The 23273-nt window shown below is 45.7% G+C and overlaps 2 protein-coding genes across 5 annotated transcripts in view; one reads left to right on the plus strand and one right to left on the minus strand.

The window, feature by feature from the left end:
* LOC126523542 (venom serine carboxypeptidase-like) overlaps window positions 1-4202 on the minus strand; it is a 57408-nt gene extending 53206 nt beyond the window's left edge. For all 4 annotated transcript variants that reach the window (XM_072288848.1, XM_055066900.2, XM_055066901.2 and 1 more), the window contains exon 1: window positions 4074-4202. The gene's annotated coding sequence lies outside the window, so the exon portion shown is untranslated. The remainder of the gene's footprint in view (window positions 1-4073) is intronic.
* A 7007-nt stretch (window positions 4203-11209) lies between these two features.
* The window catches only part of LOC126523543 (solute carrier family 35 member F2-like), a 238787-nt gene continuing 226723 nt past the window's right edge, over window positions 11210-23273 (plus strand). The window contains exon 1 of the mRNA XM_050172141.3: window positions 11210-12078. The gene's annotated coding sequence lies outside the window, so the exon portion shown is untranslated. The remainder of the gene's footprint in view (window positions 12079-23273) is intronic.

A 23273-nucleotide genomic window follows, 5' to 3' on the forward strand; every position in this document is an offset into this window, starting at 1 on the left:
TAGGCAAGTTTGCACAGCTTTCTTTTTTTATCTGTGTTCCTGCCATGTGTACCCACATTGTCAGATGAAGATTTCATTTGATTGAATTGCGTTCCCGTTGGTTTCTATGGAACACCCAAGAGATCCTAAGTGTGGTACTTTCCCAGTTCAATGTAGCCAAGTGTTCTTATCCTGGTTAACCTCCCGACCTTTCCCTTTCCTCTTTCTCTCTATGCGTGCGTGTGCTTTCTGTTCAGATGCCTCTTCACGCGTTTCGCTGATTCCATGCGGCACTAACAGTCCGTAAGAGAATAACATCCTCCGAAACCCGATTACCAATTACACCACAAACAGAGGCATACGTTTTCCATTAGAATCGCAGAAAAATTATTTTGCGTTTAGCTTCTTTGTTCTTGCTCAAATTATGCAGCAAAATTGCATATTATGCTCCGAATCGTTCAATATAACAAATTGCCACTGTTATTCACCTGGTTTGTCAAGGAAAAAGTCGGTAATTTGCCTTCGTCTGCGCCTCTCGGAATTATTATTAATATTATTTGTTTTGAACACATATACACATATACACATTTAACAGGAAGGGGAAAGCGACGAGCAGGCTTGCAACTGCCACCGGAAGGGGCACAACGCCTGCCTACTCTTCTGAAGGGAGGTGACAGCAACACAGCAATGGAAGATATGAAGGAGGGCAGGAAAAAGGAAAGAGGAAAGGAGAGCAACAGGACAAATCTAAAGACCAAAGTAGAACACTGCAACAGGACAAATCTAAAAACTAAAGTAGAACTCTGCAGCCGGAATTAAAGTGACGCCTCGTCGAACAGCCTCCACAACTATCAATCATATCCATGGCTAGTTCGCTATGCGGCTAATTGTGCGCTCCACGATGAGACGCCAAGTACAGCTGCACGCTATCACGGTTCCACCGGTAGTCGGTTCACAATGTACACTACAAGGTGTTTGAGCCCGCCACCTCCCATCTTCAAAGGAAGAAACGTTAGAACACAGTACAGATCACACACAGTAGGGCCGGTCACTGAAGGTCACGCTACTACAGAATGTTGAATGTTCACACTACAAACGTGAACCTAAGTTAGTTAACTCTAGAAAGGTTAGTAGGGCGCGATGGGCCTGATCCCGTTTAGATGCACAATCACTCGGGTATAAACATTCCTTGAGTGTCGCACACCGCAGGCCAAGGAGATGATAGTTTCTCACTAGCAACATGCGCTGCGCACTGAAAGCGGTACACTCAAATATAAGGTGCTGAAGTGTCTCGTAGCAGCCACAAGACGTACACAATGGACTTGCCACACGCCCTTGTCTGCGTAAACGTTCGTGCACGTTCACGCAACCAACCCTCAGCTTGAGCAGTTGTGCTCTAGCGCGACGAGTCAAGCCTCGACCGCGAACACGGGGCAGGAACGTTCCATTTGCGACGCGCTGGTCTAGATGCTGCTTGAGTAGGTGGCGACCAATCAGCAGACGAGCGTCATCAAGCTTGCACAAAATTTCTGGGCAGTCACAGTTGTTATAAGCGCAACTTGAAGTGAGTCGATCAGCCTCTTCATTTCCGGCGATTCCTACGTGTGAAGGTATCCATTGAGCAACGAGAGATACCCGACGTGATGTAATTTTGCTCGCAGAGTCAGTAATGCTACGCACAAGTGGACAATCAAGCTCACTGCATTGCAACCTGCTAAGGGCAGCACGGGAGTCCGTAAAGATGACAACCTTAGATGTAGTTAACTCCTCTTGCACGTATTTCAGTGCAACATTAATCGCTGCTAGTTCTGCAGTTATTGACGAAGTTGGATGAGGTATTTGAAAGATACGTCGTACTTCAGTTGATGGGAAGAAAAAAGCTGCAGAGGCGCCTTGACCGTCGTTGTGCACAGATGCATCTGTGAAATCTTGAAGATAATCTGGAAACTTTTCGAAAATGTGAGACTGAGCCAATTGGAATATTGCCGAAGCAGCCATATCAGACTTTTTGTGCATGTCATGGATTGTGAGGTAAATGGGGAATACGAGCTTCGTGGTACCTTTTCGAGGCGGAGACGTATCTGAAGCAGTATGTTCAGAAATGGTAGTGATATCCATAAATAATGCCGCCATTTTCCCCATGCGAGATAACGGGTGGTGAATGAGACGATCAAGGAGCGACTGACCATTTGGTGCGCGGTGCAGACGCTCAATATGATACAGAGCTCTCTGATCTGCTTGCAGCCTCAGGGGTAACTGATGCGCTTCAGTGAGTAATGCAATAGATTGCGCCTCACGAGGTAATCCAAGCATTAGTCGAAGGGCAACGCGATGATCTCGCTCCAGCTGGGCCATCAAACTAGGTGGTATGTTCAAAATTGGTATTGCGTACAGCATGCCTGAGAGCACAGATGACTGGTACACCTGAAGAGCCGTTGTTTGGTCGCAGCCAGCACCTCGAGCAGTCAAGGCGGCCACATACTTAAGGAGGGAGTACGATTTGCGTCGTACAGATTTAACGGCAGGACGCCAAGAGATGCGGTCATCCACAATTAACCCCAAATAACGGTGTTGTTGCACCCAGTTTATAGGCATTTCGTCGAGATACAGTCGGCTCATTGTTCGACGAGCGCGTTGTTTAGGGTGATATGCTATTGCAGCCGACTTAGCCGGTGATATGAGCAGGCCAACTTCCCCCAAGTACTCAGAAGTAGCGTTGAGAGCTCTTTGCAAGCTTGCACGAAGCCGCGGACCGAGGTGCGAAGGGCCGCTTATCCACAGAGCAATGTCATCTGCGTAGACAGCTATGCTCACAGGGAAGTCAGTGTCCCGAGGCAAACGACTTGGAAGCGCGGCGAGTACGGTGTTAAACAAAAGCGGCGATGATGCGCTGCCCTGTGGAACACCGCACTTCACATTTCGGCATTCACTAGTTACTCCTCCGACACGCACTTTCATCCGGCGCTCAGATAGAAAATTATGCACAAATTGGAGCAGACGACCCGAAATTCCCGCGGTTGCAAGAGCGAAAATAATCGCCTTATGCGGAACTGAATCGAAAGCTTGCTGTATGTCTAGGAAGAGCATGTAGGCGGAATGCTTGTTTCCTTTAGCGAAATTGAGCGCTGAGACACGGTCTGATATGCTGTCCAGAGCTGAACGGCGGCGACGAAAGCCACTCACGACATCAGGGAAAAAATTCAGCTCCTCTAGCCTGACATCTAAGCGAAACAAGACCATTCGCTCCATTAACTTGATGCCATTTGAAGTTAGGGATATTGGTCGGTAGGACTTGAGGTGCCTTGCAGGACGCCCGGGCACACACATTCGATTAAGGAAAACCGATCTCGGAGGCCATGCTTTGCTGTAAGGCAAACGGCCCAAGTGACATCGACGCCATATTCTAAACATTACTCACTGCGAGGGGCGCAGACGAATCTAAGCTCGCTGATTTTTCTTAGTAAATCAAGCATTTAAATAACGCTAGAAATAGTTATATTAAGGAACTGGAATCATAAGTTTTGATCTTGGTGCAAATTTTGAACTACACAGAGTGGCTGTAAGCACGAAATCATTTTTCTGCCACTTTTAGTAAAGGACGCGCGTCTCCGCAAAAACCGCTAATAACCACACAGCCTTCTTGAGCTCGGGTATTTGAAACATATGGGTTTCTCAGGAAACGCTCGCCACAGGCTACATTACCTCATCTCGACAATCTTTCGGAGAGTCCGCGAACCGTAGTTTTAAAAGCCCCGAAACCCCTCCCAGAGAAGTCAAATTATATAGGCTCTTCCCCTTTCACGTTGGAAGATTACCGCGCACGCAAATTTAATAAAAGTACTCTACTACAGCGCTGGTAATAACCCACGTGTTGTTTTGGAAAGCATAAAGCCAGTAGGTGAGTTAATGAAACGTAGACTTACGGAGGTAAATACCGAAGTATGCGCTGGAAAACACGCATGCAGGGCCACTTCCAAAGAGCTTGCAATGTGACCGAAGCGCGTACAAGAGAGTAGGTAATTTAAAGCCTTGACTGAATGAATCGGTAGCAGCAGACGGATATTCAATAACTAATGCGTAACAACGGTACTCGCGTTTTATGCGGTTGGCCTTTCATACGGCAGTAAAGACTGTGCGGACTGAGGCGGCATTCTCGCCTGTTGCCAGCAGCGAGCATGCGCTGCCTGTGAAGGAAAATTCCGCATGTCTAGCAGGTTGCACCTCACCCCTTACGCAGATGTGTTGAGGCCTATCGCACAGCTGCCACTATCCGTCATCCGGGAAGGGCGCCCCCTGGATGCTTTGAGTAACGCTGCAGCTGCGCAGTTTCCTCGGGGCAATGCTCGTGTTTTCTTTCTTACCGGATGACTTTGCGTATACGGTCGCTTTTTAGCTCATCAACTCATATTATACCACTCGACTCCTAATTTATGAGTTTTGCACGGAAAATGTTCGCCGATTGCTTATAATTTAACACATAAGAACGTTTGTAGAGGTGCCAATTTGACTTTTAAACAATATATATATATCTCTCCATAGTGGTATGCTCTGTGCATATGGTCGTCAGACTTAAGAGGACGCTTTAGCTCTGGTGCTCCTATCTAAATACATGTAAAAGGAGAATTCGTCTTTCTCAGCAACCGCTGCACCAAATTTGGCGAGATTTCTTGCATAAAAAAAAGAAAAACACGTAAGTTCTAGTGACTGATGGCTTCAAATTTTTCATTTGGACGTCAAATTGTATAAAAAATTGGCAACAATTGAAAACTTTCAGGAGACCAAACTATCAAGTTTACGACTCTATACTTGTCAATGAAAAATGATATCATAATTCTGTGAATTGCATCTAATAGTACATCTAAAGCGGACAAAATTGATATGTTGCACATGAATCTAAAAAATTTAGTAGTATGGAAATGCAGCTTTTGCAGAACCCTTGTACACAAGGTAACGAATTCACGTAAGATATAAATTGACATCAAATATGTCCGCTTTGAATGTTCTAATAGATGCCGTTTACATTACCGCGATATCTGTTCTTGATGCAGCGCTATTAGTTTGTAAAGTTTGTGCTTCTATTTTTTCCGAACTTTCGAACATTTGAAAACATTTTTCACAAAATTCAAGCCCTAAAGCAGAATTCCTCTTGCAACAGTCACTAGAATTTAAGTTTGTCTCTCAAATGCAACAAATTTCATTAAGATCGGTCCAGGTGTTATCTCAGAGAAGCGTTTTTGCGTTAAACATGTTTTTGAATAGGCCGCATCGGAGTTGGGCCCGAGCTAAAGCTTCCTCTAAAAGCTAACACCAAACGAATTTCAAATAATTTATTTGCACTTACCAGACTGTAGAAAACCGAAATGTGACTCGTGGCCTCATAGTTTAAAAAGAACAATAAGTTCAAAGAAAAATTTAAGGAAAAAGTTTAAAAATCTGTAAGGCTGTTTAAAAAAAACAAGTAGCGCAGTTCTGAACCTACATGTGTTAGAGGATCTGAATCGAACAGATTTTATGAGTTTAAACCGTGCGTAAAAATGTTACATTGTTTATCAAGTTATTGCAAAAGTCAGACTCATGAATTATTGTTATATGTCACAGCTTTGTGTAATGCATCAATTTTGCGCGCGTTAGATGTTTTAGAAGGTGCTGTTTACAGAACGGTGATATCCTTTTCATTTATTAGTGAATAATAGAATTGCAAGCCAGACGCCTCATTTTGTTGCGCTTTTTGTCATTTTTTAAAATAAATTTACTGAATAAAATATATGTTCTAATCGAATGTTGCCTAATCGAATAGGAATCGAATATTTCCAGAAGGGAATCGAATCGAATATTGGATATAAGTTATTAGTTCGTGAATATTTGCAGCGTTTCCACTATTAAACAATCTTCACATCGTCGTATTGACGCAACATTAAAACGTTTGTGTCACTGCACAGCACACCATAAAGCATGCGTTCTTAAAAGCACAAAGGGAGAATAGGAAACAACTAAGCAGTTGGTTCGCAAACACAGCGCTCTTGGAAGCATACGCGATCATGCATTATCACATATAGCTTAGAAAGGCGGCTTTGTAGGGAAGTTGATGTCTCCCTATTACACCGCGATCAAACCAGAAATGAACGTCTTCTGCAGAGGCGGCAAAGCGAAAAAAGGCTATATTTTTTCTCTATTTAAAATCACCGCAGCGAATGTTGCCATTGTGCCAAATATGTTGTAATGAAACATATTCGCAATTGTTCCGATGAGAAGACACAGGTGTTGCATCGATAAATAGCACGGCCCGTCGTGTCAAAACAATATGATATTTGGAGTGATCGGGATTTTTTCTTAAATGTTTGGCTCCCTGAGCGACGCAGTGGCTTTACCCAATAATAAAAAAAAAAAGAAACACTGAGTTCAACTGGGCTTTTCAATGGGACCCAATGAGCTATAGCTGAACATCAGTGGAGGTGCCGTTGGTTTCAATTAGAGATAATTTCAGGTCCAGTTGGTATAAGACAGTTCGAACTGGATAGATTTGAGGCTTGATATGCCAATTGGACCCAACTGGAAGGTACTGGATAACAACGAAATAGTTGATTTTAATAATAGCATAACTATAATAGGAGTATTCGTATAAAATGTCATTGTATTTTGTTGGAATCAATAGAGAGAGACATTTACCTTTTTGCGAAGTTAAAAAGCTGCCTTGAAACGTTCGCTGTTGAACCACTGACAGCACTTGGCCAACCAAACTTCGCTTACGTATATTGCACCTGACAAACATCTAACAGGGGAGTGGGGAATGGTAGTTATGTCATTGAAGAGAATTGCTATAGTTTTGTTATGCATGAGTAAGCTTCTCAGGTGGAGCTTGAAATATATGCGCGTCGTATCAATGTGAAGACTTATGCTTATGACTTACGTTTTTTTTTCTTGTTTTTTTATCATATTGATTTTATGAGTCCACTTCGTCCCATGAGGTCTCTGGGTGCCATTGGGTCCAATTGTGTTTAAGAAAATGGTCCAATTAGAAATCCTATTAATATTTTTAGTAGGCACTGCGTGATGTTCACTGCGAAAAGGATGAAATTTAGTGCATATTTGTTTTAATTTCAAATTAGACCATTCACAGTCGATAATGTGAAGTATCCGAAAACTATTTGAGAAATATGCCCATTTTCGGTTAGCAAATATTCTGTTCGAGGGCCGAATTGGTTCACTGGATCTGGAAAAGTATCTATTGCGATGTGTTTCTGCCAGGTGTTGAGGCCCGAACAGCAACAACAACAATTTAGATAAGAACTCTAGAGATAAGGCTTTCTCTTAACCAAGAACAACAAAATAAACTGAAATGTGCTTTCTTAACAGATACGCGAGTAGTATAAATTCAAGTACTTACAATGATTCCCATCGTGGATCAACTGAAGCGAAGAATTATATTTTTTTTATTTGTTTCCATTGCGAACTGTTACAAACAATGGAGGAGGCCAACAAAAAAATAGCTGCAGTGAGGCAGCTTGGGGTGCCCTCAGACTCAGTGTTACATGGTGGCAGAGAGACACAGAATCTTCACAGATTAGAAAACATGTTTTCATAAAATAAGTAGATTAGAGAAATTCAGTAGGGTCTGTGCGCGAGCTAGTTGGTACGATACTTTCATAGTGAAACAGCGATAGAAAAACATGGACGGGAGAAGAAAACGCTCGTCCTTGTGCTTTTCTCTCGTCTGTATCTTTCAGCGCTGTTTAAGTACGAAACAAACGCAATTATATACAATGTAATGTAATAACGACATTAACAAATTTCATGCCATTACGCAGCCACATATAGACATGTTATCAACATCGATACCGCTCAAATCAAATGAAACGAAACGATGCACGCTTGATACCGAGCCATGCTCGTGATTGATTTGCCTCAGCAGCGTTTCGCGGCAGCACCTTCCATTGCGCCACATGAGAGGGCGACTTTGCCACTGATCGCATGCAGCGTGCAACGTGCACAGGAAGCAGCCGAAGGAGATTGAAGTATGACGTGCTTTGAGTTCTCATGCGGGCCCAAGCTCAAAATCTGGCATCGTAACCACGCCTCAATCTACTTTGTAGAAGAGTAGAGAATTGGGAAACTTGGTTGAGATTCATGGCTAGGGACGAAGACGAAGAATGCGAGACAAAAGCGGCTCAGCGCTGTGTTTCATTTCGTTTTCCTTCACTGACAGCGCACACCCACTGCACGAGATTGGCCAAGATTGCAATGGCATTAGGGTAGAAGCTATGGTAATCGACAGGAATATTCGGGAAGACATGAATGAAAACTAATGTATGAATAACTCATGAAGAAAACCGGCTTGAAACAACTAAGATGCCTCCATGGCTGATCAAGCATCCCTATGGCAGTGTCTGAGAGAGGGTGTACCCAGAGAAAGATTGTCTGGAATAGAAAAGTTTGTACTGGCCTTTTTGTTTGTTACCACTTTGTTAATGGCTCATAGCCGCTATGGAAGATTGGCCAAGGTTCGCATGGAATTAGAAGGCGATTAGGGATTCCAAGAATATACTATAACAAATTTGACATTTTACTAAAAACATTTTTGAAACCATTAAAACTTTTCAAAAAACCCTTGTGACACCCTTGGCATGAGAGGAGAATTTCAGATAAATACTGTAATGCGCCGTAATTTTCCCTTCAATGTGCTTAAATACTGTTCTTTATGTTTGTTTCTAAGTATGTTTTTATTTGCATTTGTGCATCGGCGACATAATAAGAACAAATGAACAATTGTCTCATACTCACCATGGAATGGATACAGTGGGGAGGGAGACAGACCATCCCTGTGTTGCTAAAATGTTAAGGTATTCGACACCGTAATCGAGTAAAAGTCACCTCAGTTTTAAGAGTTTGAAAGAAATTTCCGCACCATGGGAATCGTAGGCCTCGATACTCTGCAAAATTTGTTATAGCTGGGTTCAAAAAGATAAGCATAACATGTCACCTGGATTTAGCTGCAGTAGTGAATGTTGACGCTGTGTTCATCATGTCGCTTTCTTCGTCTTTGTCCCAATTGCGCGGACCTCAACAATGTTTCTTTGGAGAATATCGCACGCCGCTGTGTCCGTATTGACTTGGGGCCAAATTCACCAAGCTTTTTTTTTTTTTTAGCAACGGTTGTTCGCCATTGGCCCGTCGCTTTCTCCAATAATGTCTCCTACGTCATAATTGCTCGACACCCGCTTGCATGAAATGTTTTAGCATAAGAGATATTTTGTGAAATTTTTTGTGTCCATGAAATTAGAAAAACACTGTTGAAGTCAAGAAAGTTCTTGGTTCCGCCATTCGTAGCGACGTAGTAAACAAAAAAGTAAGTATAGCAATTGCAGGGAGGTTTGTAAGCAGATCACAAAATAGTTTATTGCAATCTGAAAAGAATAAACAAAAAAAAAATCGTTTGCGCGTGCATCTTCACACTGCTGGTATTCACCGTATCTTTCACGAAAGCAGACTTGGCCCTAAAACAAGTTGACCGAAAGAGCGGAAATGCCACAATCGGGGTTTTTCCTTGTGCGGAGAGCCTCGATTATTTCACGTGCTTTTTGATCAAAGTGCCTGATAATGATGTGTGTTCTTTTAAAAGAGCGCATGGTATCACATGACAGACAATGCTATGACAGATGTGATGAAGACGTACCCTATAAACTGCTGCTTTGCTGGCGTAACCTCTCGTTAAGGCAGGCGCCGGTCTGATCAATGTACATTCTCTCACGCGGAAGTGAAATGCTGTACAGTACGCCACAAACACTGGTAACAAAACGATTGCGACGATATGCACAGCACAAGTTTTTCGCAGATTTACCTGCCCTCTTTTTTGTACAGCGGCGCAGAAGCATCCGACTTTGCCCTGAGCTGAGAAAACAACATTCACCCCGAAATTCTTGGCAATCTCTTTAAGCCAGCGCGATTGCTCGTAGAAATTACTTGCACAAATGGGGCATAGCTTTCCAGAAGAGACATCTCATCTAAAGGACGCCGGCTTCTCGAATTTGTTCTTGAAAGCTGCGCCCCATGTTGTGGCAACAAAAATGTGCCAGTGACTTGTGCCGCCAATTGTGCCCGCAATTTGCTCGCACAAACTGGGACACAGCTTTACGGAACAGGTATGTTGTCTAAAGAATGCCGGTTTTTTTATTGTGCGTGTCTATTAGACCGTACATACAAAGCGTTGAAGTTGTCCGTATCTCGGCATGGTTCATGTAAAGACAGGACTGTCAGGGTTGAAAAGAAAGTAGAAGTAACACCATAAATAAATGGGTTGTCATACCTGGTTAAAAAGATTGCCAAGTTTTTTGATGCGATAGTTGTCTTTTCAGCTCCGGAAAACGTCGGAACGGTCTGTGCTGCTATAGAAAAGAGAGAGAGAGAGAGAGCAGGCCAATTTGCAAAGCAACTGTTCGCTATAATCATCGCAATCGCTTTTCCTTATGTTTAAGTGGGGTGAAGGGTACAGCATTCCACTTTTATGTGGAAGAATGTCCATTGGACAGACTGGCGCCTGCCTAAATGCAAGGTTACACCAGCACAACAGTTTAATGGGCCCGTCTTCATCACATCTGTCATCGCATTGTCAGTCATGTGGTTCTAAGCACACCATTGAAAAAACACATGTCATATTCAGGCATTTGGATCAAAAAGCATGTGAAATCATTGAGACTCTCCTCGTAAAGAAAACCACGAATCTTGCATTTTCGTTGCTTCTACCAACTTGCTTGATTGCGAAGTCCGCCTTCTTGGAACATGTGGTCAATACCAGTAGTATGATGATGTACACCCAAAATAACTTGTATATTTTTTAAAATTTTCAGATTGCAATAAACTGCCAGTTGTTAGTTCAGCGCTTGTGCTGTGTGTTTCTCTCCTCCGTGTCACCGTCCTTTTTGCTGTAGTTGCAATTATTTCCTCCATGTCGCAGTCCATTGTGCTGTCGTTGTAATGAACACCAATTAACTCGTTCAGCCAAGATATGCTGGTATGCTGGTATCACAAGACATGCTTGTATTGTCGAAAACATTTGGCATGTTCAATTGACAGTCTAGAAACTATTTGCGTTCGAAGGGCAACATAAACAAAGATTAACAGAAACCGGAAACAAAACAAATAGATGGGAAATGTAGGCAAAAAACTATGCGGGAGCCTTAATAGGGTTCCAGCCGGCAGAACTGTCCAAAATGGGGAAATAGGAAATAAAAAAAAGGGATCGGCCCACTATGGAACATCCCCGATCCCGCAGAGAGCGCCAGAGCCTCCTATCGATCGAAACGGTTAGCAATGCAGGTGAATGTCGGCGAGGCGGCTTGCACTCCGGCCCAAAGGGTGGCGCCACAGATAGGCACCGCATCTTTTATTTTTTCCTCTGCGCTCGGCCGCGCGGTTGCTCCTACGATACCGGCCACCGAAAGGCTTCAAGTAGCGCTGGAGGACGGAGGCAGCGACCGCTCGCCGCGTGTTATCGCTCGCGCTTCTCTCCCTATCGCTGCCGTCGTGCTGTTTGTGCGTTGGTGCGTGCGTGAGTTTGTGCACGTCTGTTCTGCGCTGCGTCCCAAGCAGACGAAACGACGATCGTGTGTCTGTGTGTGCGTGCGTGTGGGTGGACTGTTTGGTGTGCCGTCGGCCCGTGTTCACATCTCGAGCGCGGGTTGTGCACTTTGCTGGGTGCCGTCTGCTCGGCGGCGATTTCTCCGGGGCCATGTTTCTGCCGAGCCTGCGTCGGCGGCGCCGGCTCCGTTTCGCCGTAGACGAAAAGGCGTCATCGCGTTCGCGGAGGCGTACGCACGGGCACGGTATCGGCGTCGCCAGCGCCGCCGCTGAGTGAGAGTGCCGCTCTCGCCGGTGCCGGCGCGGCCCAGCCGAAATCCGGGACCCGTCTACAACATCATCGTCGCTTGCCCCGGCGTTGGAGGCGAGTGAGCCGTTCGCCCCTCGCTCAGCTTTCCCGAAAGCGACCCCGTGACTGGGAGTAAAGGGAGAGGAGTCATCGGCCGGCGCGGCGCGGTTCCGGAGAGAAGCGAGATAAGCCCGGTTCGGTGCTCGGCGCCTGGACGGACGTCGCGCATCAACAACGAGGTCAGTGTCATCAAGTCACATGCGGCGAATTGCGTTCTCTCGGGTCAGCTTTTTGTGCGGCTGTTCTATATTTCCATTGATGCGGTATATCTAGGGTGGGATAGGGACGATACGAAAGCGCCAAAGACGTGGTGCGCCGATATGAAAGGAAACACTAGAAACACTCGTAATAATAATAATAATAATAATAATAATAATAATAATAATAATAATATAGAAGAGCTTGTTCAATACGAGAAGTATATGGAAAATCAAAACGAGTCCTGTTCTGGCTTAGGAGCTTACCAGGTTCACTGTTTGACGCAAATTAAACGGCTCGTTTTCTAATAGTGCAGTTTCAATGATTGCCCACTTACCATCCGGTTTCGTCTGCTTAGTGTTCTTCGCCCTGTCCTAGTGTCTAAAACCGTGTTTAATTTTCGCTGCGCCGTGTATTGGCATCGAAGGCCTGCGACTGTGAATACAGTAAGAAAAATTTTGTTTTGGAACCCGGCGCTTCGCGTGTCAGCCGCGCATTCATTGAGATGGAACCGGCAGCTGCGTTTCTCTGTGAAGTTCGCTCCTCTTTTCTTCTTCTTCCGCGGCCCGGCGGCGTGCGACTTTTCAGGAACGCACAACTGCCGTGTCTCGTGGGCCCGAGCTCGTTGCCATCGCATGCGTCATGAAGCGTGCTGTCATCACCCGGAATTCTACGCAGCTGCCGTTCGCCCTTGTTACTAGTCTATATGCGCGGAGAATTTCCTTTCCGAATGCGAAATACTACTTTCCGCGAACGTGCTGCATACATTGCCGTCCGTTCGCCCCTTTACAGTATCCCGATCCCCCGACCTTACGCAATTTCTTCGTACGAAGCTTCTTTTTTTTTCGCCATTTTTTTTTCTTTTCTTCACTACTAGTTTGCGTCGGCGGTAGTAGGATTTGACGGCTCGACCCCGGCGCGTTGAGTCTGCAAAAGTTTCGAGCAGGGAAATAGCGAAGTGGTTTTCGGGACACGAGGGTCGCCTGGCGTAGGGGCGCGGAACGAACGTTTTACTGGCTCGGCTTTGTTTTACTGGCCTTCATTTACAGAGGTGCTATAAAGATTGGGATACGTTGTCTGCAGCGACGAGCGATAGCACACGTTCCTGGCGCGGCCAACGAGCAAGTTCCGTTGGCAAGCCTTTCGACGCGGCGCCTTCATTAATTTGGTGGCCCGTCCTGAACGCCCGGCGGCATTCCGGAGATATCAATTCTGTCCGGAGCCTCGCTACTGGAGCTGTGAAGGGTCCAGCTAGTTATCGCAATCGATGCCGTGATCGATGGAACAATGCAGCCGCGCTCTTCCGCTATCGTGATATTTCATCCCATACGTGTGATACGGTTTTCGATGGTACTTTTTAGCGTTGTTCCACCCAAATCACCGTGTAATCGAACGGGATGGATGGATACGGCGAGACGTGAGGAAATCTAGCCGGAAGTCGAGCCAAGCTTTTCTCACTGCCATCAGAACTGAGTATGGTCTGCAGGTATAAAACATACATTTGTAGTAATACATACATATGGTCTTTCTTTTTTTAGCTGCACCATATATTTAGAAATCCCCTGTGGCAGATAGTGCAATCCTAACTCATTAACTAAGTAGCTTGAAGAGGTGGGCATTACTCTTCCGAGAAATCAAAACGTCAATTGAATGACTAGCTTAATCTTAGTAACGAAGTTCTAAATAGTTTCATCACGGCACATACAGCGATTTACGAATTGCAGCCGGCGAGTTCGCAAGACGCGTACACTTGGAAGCAAATTCCAGGATGATAGCAGTTTCAGTATATTAATTTTCAAAGCATGCGACGAAATAGATTGGCGTGCCTTTTACTTTTGCGTTTCAATGCGTAGAACAGCGTTTTCTAACAAAGAGTAATGGAACAACAGTAACACATTTACCGTAAATTTTGCGGCGCGTATCTCGAAACCGGTGCCATCCTTTGAATTCGTTCCAAGTTTATATGCATTGACACCTCACTAGCTACAATTCGTAAATTGCAATACATGCTGTAAATTGTTGAGTGAAGAATATAATTAGTGAAATTTTATTAATTAGTCAATTACTCATTTAATGACACGTGGATGTAAAGTCCGCCTCATCGAGTAATTTAGTCCAAAGGACAGAATTTTGCTGTCTGCTGCCAGTGACTTTTAAAAACGTTGGTGCATCTTAAAGAATAATTAAAAATGACGCTCCATCTATTAGTATGCGGTGCGGGGTCCAGCGTACACCAAGCGCTTTTGGCAACTTTCCGTCGCCAAAATGCAACAACTTACACGGAAGACCATTGCTTCAACGAGACCTTCTCGAAATATACCTTTTGTCTTAGTGTCGTTACATGTTCTGTTTTATTGAATTATTACCGTGCTTAACCTCCCGGCCTTTCCTCTCTCCCTCTCTCTGATACTGAATGCGAAAAAATCATGCTTCAAAATTTTTAATGGCGTATTAATAATCGTGAGAAAAGAGGCAGCCTACGCCAGGAAACGGGGACAACTGCTCGGTTTGTGATTATCTAAAAAAAACTATTTCAAAAAGAAAAATTGGTCCATTTGCCTCCTCAGCAAAGCGAAGACAAGCGCTCGTAAGAAAGCTAACGCAGATCGTGAAACTGAGGTGGCTTTTACCCAGCGAAATAACAAATAAGGAATAGCGAGGGGAAGTGAAAATAGTAGTGAAGGCATCTAATCTAGCAATTTTTTTCGTATTTTCTAATTTTCTGTTTTGCACCTGTACATGTTCATTGTTTAAGATGCAGAGTGTTTTCCCAGGCTTTCGGTGCTCAGTGAACAGTGTTCAGCTAGGGAATTACCAGGATAGCGGCCTGCCGAATCGGATGAAAAAAAAAAAATACTGCTGAACAAAAATGATAAGTATCACCTGGTGATGTCGAAGCAGCGCCAGGAATGCTTTGCAGTTAGCAGGAATGCTTTACAGCTTGCAAGAATGCTGCATCTAAGGAGGAAGGAAGGAAGGAAAAAGTGGAGAAGGAAAGGTAGGGAGGTTAACCAGTTTAGCTTAACCGGTTTGCTACCCTACACATGGGAGAGGGATGGGGGAGATTAAAGATGGGGTAGGGGGAGAGGGAGAGAGAGCACATAGCACAGCACACACACATCGTCCGTTGGAGTCCATCGATCTGGCATGGTACGTGACATCACTCTCACAGCCGCTTGTCCAATCCAGTCTGTTTCAGAAACCGAAGTAGTCCCTTTGTCGCCTTCACCTGCGATGTCTTCTGTCGGCGGCATGTGAAAATCGTGCGAAATGCTGTATCTAAAATAGTCGCCATACTATACGGGGTCATGCAGAAGTTTTTGCAACGGCTAAGATCAATCGTTCCCCTAACTTGGCGACTTCTGCGGAAGAACTCGGCGCATCGGATGGCACTCTGAAAACGCCCAGATCGCTCTGGAATGCGTTCTATCTCTTTTTTATATATGTCTCACATTTGTGTGCGTATGACTGGGGGAATAAAAACGTGAAGTAGACCCCGTATGCCTGAGGGACAAGGCAAAACAACACAAACACACACACACACATACGCACAGACCCTTCACATCCGGTCGTCGACTCCAGGCGAAAGGGCACCTGCTTACTACAAGAGTGGACCACCTCCAAAAAACGGGACACTTCCAATGTAGACGTCCTGTTACTCGCCGGAGCTTTCTCCGCCAATAAATAAGTATTTCATGGCTTACTGCCATATATAGTAGCGCGATATCGCGTGACATATCGCCGCGAACGCTACATGCGGACACGCAAATTTGGGTAACTTACGGCGTCGCATGACTGATGGTGTCTTATATCAGAAGTACGGTCTCTAGACACAGTTATCGCAAGCCGTCACGAAAGAGAACTCGAATAATCGGTTCACGTGTGCCAATCTACAGCTTACTTTCTTGTTTGGTTTCTACAGCAACGCGCTTCTTACATTAGTCGCCAACCGTATCTCGTTTATGCGGTCTTTGTGCCTTACCATCATGCCTTATTTCACGGTAAAACTGCGGTCGGTTCGCAGATTCAGGAGTGCAATTTTCCTGTATACACTACGTTTTTTCGGTATCGCTTTAAAGCTGTGTGGAGTTGTTACATGGAGCAATAAAGATTGGCGATTGCAGAATTGGGACGCGAAAGATTTGACTGAGCGTGTGAAGCGCCAGGGAGGAACCATGGTTGAAAGGAGAACTGCAAGGATGACGGTCGACTACAGAGAACAAACTAGAGCCTACCCTTTCAAAAATGTGCATGCGCCCTTTCGACAAATCATCAGAAGAGCGTGTATCTAGCAGCTGGCAAACTAAGAAAACTAGTCGCAAAAAAAAAAAAATAAGAAACAAACCATCCCGTTGACTGACACGTCTGTAGCGCCAGTACAGGTAGCACTATTAAGCTGATTCAATGCCCTCGCGATCGTTCCGTCTTGAGGCCGACAGAACGGAAGAGGCTCTGGGCCGCTCCTATGGCTGAAATTTCCCCATATGGCATCCCAAAGCACCTATTAGCTAGGGACGTCCTGGGGTTGGGAAGAAACACTCTTTTCCAAGCGTTGAGGTCCTGTAATGGCCTAGTACGAGGCCAGAGCACGGGTTTATCGTTTTCACCTGTAGGTGCACATATGCAGCTCTAATATGCCTCCCACAGACGTGGATGGTGCTCCCTACACCACAGTCGGTTTTTGAACAAGGGGCGCCCAGAGAACGCGTCTAGAAATCGCCATGGGGCACCCTTTGGAGTTGCGAACCCCAACAAGCATCCGAACACCAGGCCGGAGGACATCTCTACCCGTTGGAAGAACCGGTGGATTGCCGGCGGTGCTGTATTTCGAAACCAGTGCCTCACGCATACGAGAGTGATGCTCTCTATAGGTCACCGCTGTGGTCACACCCAAACTCCATGCCTCACTCTCGCCACAGTTTCAGATTTTAGGTTAGAAACGCCATTCCCAAGTACCAACCAACGGCCATGAAAAGTAGCTGAAGTAGCCATTAAAAATTATGGAGCAACTCCATCTAAGAGTGCGTATGCATTATGCCACTTGCTAATCTCCATGCATACGACGCGACTTATGATGTTTACCGTGATAGACGAAGCAGCAGACGGTTCATTATATTGTTACGTGTAGAAAGACACAGACAAAAGAGGCTATTTACAGACTATTTACACTAGAATGGAGCCAGAGTGCCAGGCCGACATTCACTCGCGCCAAGGGCACAGACCCACTTCGTCGTCGTTCTCACGGCGGCTCGTCTCTCGGGTATTTACCGATCATATCGTAATAATATGTACACTTTACTGTCTCTTGAACCGACCAGTATAAACAGTCATAAACCCTTATCGGTCGTTATCAACATGATCGGACTCTATCCAACCGTTATCGACCCCCTGTCAACCAATATTGGTTGTTGTCAACCTTATCGGACTCGATCCGACCCTTATCAGCCTTTTTGACCTTTATCGGTCGTTATCGATCGCATCGAAATCGCTTTGACCTTTATCAGCCCTTGTCTGTCCTTATTAACCTTATCAAGATTGCTCCGACCATGATAAGCCCTTTTCACTCTTCAGTACCGCATCCATTTGCGTCGAACCATTATCTCGTTATCATCCTTATCGACTCACTGACTGCTTATCTGTCAGTATTATGCGACGCGAAGCGCGTGAGCTCTCGGAGATCCGTGGCATTTCTCTCGGTGAAGGAACGCCCAACGGAAGGCGCATCCCGGGACCACTGAGACGCATCAGGGAGGTGGGAGCGTTCTACTGCGGCGGTGGCTGCGTTTGACGCGGCTGACGGCGGCCGCGTGCCCTATCTTGAAGGCGGTCTGCGGTGAGTACACAGTCTAGGTGCGCCGAGGGCTGACAGCTTCGTGTGCGCTGTGTTCTCGCCGCTTAGTTCGCGTTGATGCTGTTGCGCATTTCATCGCGCCAGCGATTTGACAGCGAGTGTCCGTGCTCAGAGAGTGAAATGCGTTTCTTTGCCTCTGCTCGCGTGACACCATGCTTGCTAATTTAGTTCGTAAGCAAATGTTTAAAGTAGATTATCCGGCCGATAAGGCTATTATCCTTACTTCGTATAGCTGTATACCGGCTCTCTCTCTCTCTCTCTCCTCATTGCAGTAGCTACAAAGGCGCTGCTGCGATTTCTGAAGGCTGCTAGACTGAACGACTGTCTTTGATGCAGAGCTGAGAACTTTCAATACGTCCGTGACATGACCTCTGGACTTTCTCTCCTTTTCTTAATATTTTCCTCGCCTAGTGCAGGAAAGCCTACCGCCGGTTTCAGTCCTGTTAACCTTCCTGCCTTTGATTTATCCTTTTCTCTCTTCTTTGCTATGCTGAAGTATTTAAGGGCTTGTGAATTGTGCGACCGTCTTTGAATGTTGTAGCGCGTAGCATCGCGTTATTTTGTGAATTTTTCTCATTTTTTTCTTATTTCTCATTTTATCCTCTTCACGCCTTTCCCCAGCACAGGGTAGCCTGCTGGTACACTGGCTAACCTCCCTGTCTTTGCTCCCCTTTGGTCTCTCTCTCTCTCTCTTTGGATCGTCTTGCCACGTCGACTTCCAGAGCTAGGCACTTCGCGAATAAAGCAGCACGAAATACAACAGGAAACGCGGAGATTTCGAATTCTAAAAGCTATATCGACACGTGTACTAATTTAACTTTCGCCTGTGACAACTTTTCACCGGCTAAATAAAAAAAGATCCGAAACGTTATCACTCGGTGCAGCAGGCGCCTGAATGCGTCGGAGGTTTCTCGAATGTTATCGTTGATTATGTTGTCGCCGAGTCTTATGTAATCAGAATGTGGGCGCGACGCGCATGGTGGTGTGGTTTCTGGAAGGCACGCGGGCATTAGCGATTACACTGGAAACTTCGACGAGCCATGTGTAGAGGCCGACGCCCTTGACCTGCAGATCAGATTGTGACGATCGCCGCAATTAACATTTCATTTCATTTTTTTTGATGATAACATTTCATCAAACATTTGCCTATTTGCGGATGACTGTGTAATTTATCGGAAAATAACTAACCAAGACGATGTTGCCTTGCTTCAGACCGACTTAAATACTATACATTCCTGGTGTCAAACGTAGAACATGGAATTGAACATTTCGAAATGCAAATCAATGCGCGTATCCCGCACCTTATTAGCATCACCACACTATCATCTTGATAATACGCCTCGTGAGTCTGTTTCATCTTACAAATATCTCGGTGTTAACGTTTGTAGTAACCTATCATGGAACCATCATGTGAGGCACGTCGTCACCAAAGCTAACCGATCACTTGGGTACTTTCGAAGAAACTTCTATATGGCACCCCCATCACTTAAAAAGCTTCTCTACACAACTTACATTCGTCCGTCACTTGAATACGCATCATCTATCTGGGATCCCGCTGGTACTACACTGATAAAAGAACTTGAAAGAGTGCAGAATCGTTCCGTTCGCTTCATCTTATCCAATTATGACCGCACAGCCAGTGTTACCATGATGAAGTCACTACTTAACCTTCCAGAACTTACAATTCGGCGTAAAATAGCCCGGATCGCTCTTTTCATAAAATTTACTATCACAACAATCATCTCCGCAATCAGTTCATTAAATCCCCTCCTTTCATTTCATCTAGAATTGACCACCTCCAAAAAGTTGATGTTCCTCGTTGTAGAACTGTAACCTATTCACATGCATTTTTACCTAGAACCACCTCCGAATGGAATCAGATGCCACGAGTAGCAACAGCTATCATGGATACAACGCGCTTTAAGGATTTCTTGAATAACATGCTTAATATTGCTTAATTATTTGTATTGAATTTGTCCTTCTGTTTTTTGCTTATTGTTGTTTTAGTTTTAGATGTTCAAATTACTCTGCTTTGTCTTGGATGCGACTGTTTCAGTTCATTTTTGTATTAAGCTGGTGATTGTTCATGCTTCTTATTGTGATTGTATCAACTGTTTTTCCAATTTTCGTCTGTAATATGCCCCTCCCCTCTGTAATGTGCAAACCCTGAGGGTAAAATAAATAAATAAATAAATAAATAAATAAATAAATTACTGGCCGCTATCGCTGTGCGTGCGTGTCGTTTTGTGGGCACAAGTCCGCCCTGATGAAGAGTCGGTATCGTGACTCGCAGTTGGTGCTATCGCGTTGTTCTTCAACGTCGCTACAACCATAGAGTTTAATACAATAATTACTAGAGGGAACTCTGGCGCTGGTCTCCATGGGAGCTGCAATGGGAGAGGTTGAGCCAGCGTGGGAATTATGGGAGGTGCGTGGATTTGCCTGAACTTCGTCCTTCTGGCTTCAAACGGCTTCGTGACTTTGTAGGCTCGTCATTTTGGACAAGGTACTGCGTAGTAAGTATTTAAATAAATATTATTAAAATTGTACGACTGCAGGAATCGAAAACAGGAGCTCAAGCACAGAAGGCTGTTATTGAAACCATTAAGCCATGGGCGCATGCATCAATAGGCGATGGGAAACGCCCTTATGAAATTATCGCGGGCATGCCAGTGCCTTAAGGCGTCTGGCGCGTTTCGATTTGGCCACCTCGACAAGCTCAACGTTGCAATTAGTAGCGATTGTGCGTGTTCGCAGCGTCTTTTCGACGTCTAAAAGTGTAGATTGCTCTGAAATTTACTACAATGAAGACATATAAAGCGCAATAAGCAAAGCCACAAGAACGTCTGAATGCACAAGCCCGAAGATGAGACAAATCCATGTACTCCCCATCATTACCATGATGGGTCAACGACTGCAGCGCCAGAGTTCCCTCTAGTATATTGTAGGAAACTTTATGGCTACAACGTTACGTCATTCTGTACACCTTGTGTTATAGTTGGAGTGTTGATACTGGAAGAACGGCGATTCAATGACCCAAGTTTTGACGGTGATATGAGTTCCCTTGCAGACGGCGACAGGAATCTGCCGGGAGGCCTGTCCACAAATCGCGGGACTTGGAGAACCTAGCGCGACAAAGAAAATATTCTCTTACCGTTGAATGCGCACAAGTGCGAGGACTCGGGGCTGTGAAGATTCAATTTTATTTGGGGTCTCGATAGCGCGTAGAATTGCGGGATCGTCAACACAATGTACAGCTGCACACAACGCTCAAGCATGCATTCTGATGACCTTGGCCTGAATGCGCACTTGTGCGACGCGCGCTAGCAGCTTATTGCCGGAAGCTAAGCCGCATATGTTGTAGATCAAACAGTGACATTATGGAACACGATCTTACGGCGCCGATTTAGAGGCGATAGAGCGAAATACACAGGACGAATGACTTCGGCGTTGGTCGGATGTATCTTGCTCGGTCACGTGTAGTCTTGCGGTGTAAAATTATATTCCGTAATATTTGTAACCCGCTAGTCCATCTTACTTGCTTGATCGCCACACAGAGACAAAGTAAGTCTGTAGGGCACAATATCTAAGCGTACATTCTGATGAATCGCAACCATAATGACTATCAATGCGTACGTATTACCTGTTATAACGGTTGAGATACGTACGCACTGCTTGCCAACAGTAATGGTTGCCCACTGAGTGCCGTATGCACATATCGGTGGGAACTTGTACGTATTGAATGTGTTACAGACGCCGACGACTCCAGACGCATCAAAAACAGTCCATAGTTCATATAACAGATACAGGTATAGAAAGAACGGCGAAGACGGGAGAAATCGGCTGGCGCGCGGTAAAAGTAGAGTAATGGAGACGGGAAACGCACAACGGAGGTGAATATTTATTTGACCAACCTTGACCAGCCGCGCCTTTACACACAAAAGGCGTCCGTGCGCAGCTAGATAGCCGCGGTTGGTAAAAGTTGTTTGCCGTCCTTCATCAGTGATTAGCTCCTGGATGGCGATGGGTATTGCTGGGGTGCGGACTTTGGCAGGCTGTTCAAGAGTCCCGATCATAAAACGCTGATGCCTTTAAAAACAACCCAGTAGAAGCGGAAACAGTTTAACACAACCCTACAGCTTTTTTCGGATACTCCTGAAAGCGCGCAAACTTGCTAGCGATGCGCGGCGGTACGCATCGCGCCTGGTGCGCGATTGCGCGCGAAGAGTTCATTGCCTGCAATAGGGAAGCCACCCCCCCCCCCCCCCCCCCCCCGCAGTTGCGTATGCATGCAGTGCCGTTACAGTACGTTTACACGCGCACAAGCGCAACGCTAGAAATGGCTGCGCTTATACTCCGTACTGCGTGAGACGGGACGATCGGGTCTGTTACGCAGAACGAGCCCAGAGGTGTACGGTATAGAGGGCCTTCGAAACGCTCGTGCGCATTCACTTGCCCGAGTGCTCGCGGTGCCTCGCGATTTGCGTACGCGCTTGGCGCACGCGAGCCGCTCGTTCTGCGCGCTCCCTTCTCCGGCGGGCGCTAATGTCTCCTCCCGTAGCGAGCTCCCTCGTGCCGTGTCCCGCCCCGTGTCCGGAGAGGAGGAAGACGCCGAGCCTCGAGGGGAAACACCGCGCCTGTACTTAGAGCGAACGGGGGTTGCTTGCTCGCTCGGCGGGCTTGAGATTGCACTGTGCAGGCCGGGCACGTCGCTGTGGGAGCGAACCTTCGCGGATGGCGGGAGCGCAGTCGCCGGCTGCCCTGAGCATCGAGGCTCTCCCTCTCTGCTGCCACACCTTCCTCCCTCCCGGCGGCTAAGCTCTTCCCGCAATGAAACTTCTTTCCATGGCTCGGCGCACAGTGAAGCACCGGCCGTTGGGGGGCTAAGTGTAGAGTTCGCAAGTAGTTTTGGAGTTTGTTGTTTCCTGGATTGTAGGTACGTGCTACATTTAGGTGGATGACAATTTATCCCTTCATTTGCAAGTGGAATTCCCGGTAGCCCTTGCCCAAGGCTGCTCTTTAATCCCACTTTTTTATCGGATGTTTGTACCTGAGAACGATTCATCAGTAGGACTTGGTAAGTATTGTTTCGCGGGTGGTTCTAAACTCTTGAAATCTTTCGCTCTGGGAAAAGGCTTTCTGGCATCTGTCTCTTGTTTCGATAGCTGTCTGCAAATTGAACACACTTAAGTAGGCATCACAGTGAGTCGGTGATTGTGCGCGAGCGGGAAAAAGAAAGCCCGAATAATAAAGGAAGCAGAGGTGCAGTTCAGCGCTTTTCTCAATCAAGAAATCTTTTTTTATTCCAATTTTCTTACATAGGAA

The sequence above is a fragment of the Dermacentor andersoni genome, chromosome 6, assembly GCF_023375885.2.
Source record: "Dermacentor andersoni chromosome 6, qqDerAnde1_hic_scaffold, whole genome shotgun sequence".
Taxonomy (NCBI): domain Eukaryota; kingdom Metazoa; phylum Arthropoda; class Arachnida; order Ixodida; family Ixodidae; genus Dermacentor; species Dermacentor andersoni.